General features: G+C 32.0%; 1 protein-coding gene across 1 annotated transcript in view; it reads right to left on the bottom strand.

The window, feature by feature from the left end:
• DPY19L1 (dpy-19-like 1 (C. elegans)) overlaps nt 1-883 on the bottom strand; it is a 145,780-nt gene that overhangs the window by 123,190 nt on the left and 21,707 nt on the right. The gene's annotated exons all lie outside the window — the stretch shown is intronic.

Raw genomic sequence — 883 nt, 5'->3', positions numbered from 1 at the left:
TATATATATTCATCCTTACCATGCTGAAATTATTCCTTTAAATGTATAGAGAAAAGCTTTGGTAAATTATAAACATCTGCATAAAATACCATAGGAGAAAAAACAATCTTACCAGTGCAACACTGCTGCAAAGGCAGCTGGAAGAAAAAAGAAATTTACATTACTATTTTAGCATAAAGAAATATTTTCACCTTACAGAAAAGCAGGTCAAGATAAGCATGTCAAATACTAAGATGTGTAATGTTGGACTCTTAGGGACTGGAGAAAGAATATTGGTTCTTCAGAAAAAGCCCCAAGGCCATGCTTAAAATTCCAATAGACTGGACCATAAGGGAATTAAGCATATAGCTACAATTTTCATTCACTCACTTCCTCAACAAAATATATGAGGCCTAATATTTGCCAAACACTATACAGGAACCATTAAATGAAAACTACCACTAAGAGAACCAAGAGGAATAGACTCACAGGTAAGGACAATTTAGAAAAAAGAAATATGGTGACTTGAAGGTATAGGATTGAGGGTGGGGAAAAAAGAGGGCACTACCATTTTTACATACTACTGCAATGTCTGAAATTTTATTATAAATCTTACTCTTGTTTTTAAACAAGTTTAAAATGAAATGAGGAGGGAGGAAAAAAAGAAAAGAGAAAGAAAGCTAACAAAATCAATCTCATAAGAATCAACAGCTTGCTGTCTATTCAAGTACAAAGAACATATTAAGATGAATCCAGAAAATATTAATACCATTTGGTTTCCTTATATCACAAGATACATCTGATTGCTGGCTTCTGATTAAATAACCACTAAATAAAGTTTATGAATTATGTTTTTGAAGTATGAAAATATTCTTAGAAATAAAAACCAGGCCAGGTGCTCACA

This window comes from Propithecus coquereli, unplaced genomic scaffold, assembly GCF_000956105.1.
Source record: "Propithecus coquereli isolate 6110/MARCELLA unplaced genomic scaffold, Pcoq_1.0 Scaffold134, whole genome shotgun sequence".
NCBI classification, from domain to species: Eukaryota; Metazoa; Chordata; class Mammalia; order Primates; family Indriidae; genus Propithecus; species Propithecus coquereli.
The sequence above is the reverse complement of the archived record's forward strand: the minus strand, read 5'-3'. Positions and strand labels throughout refer to the sequence as shown.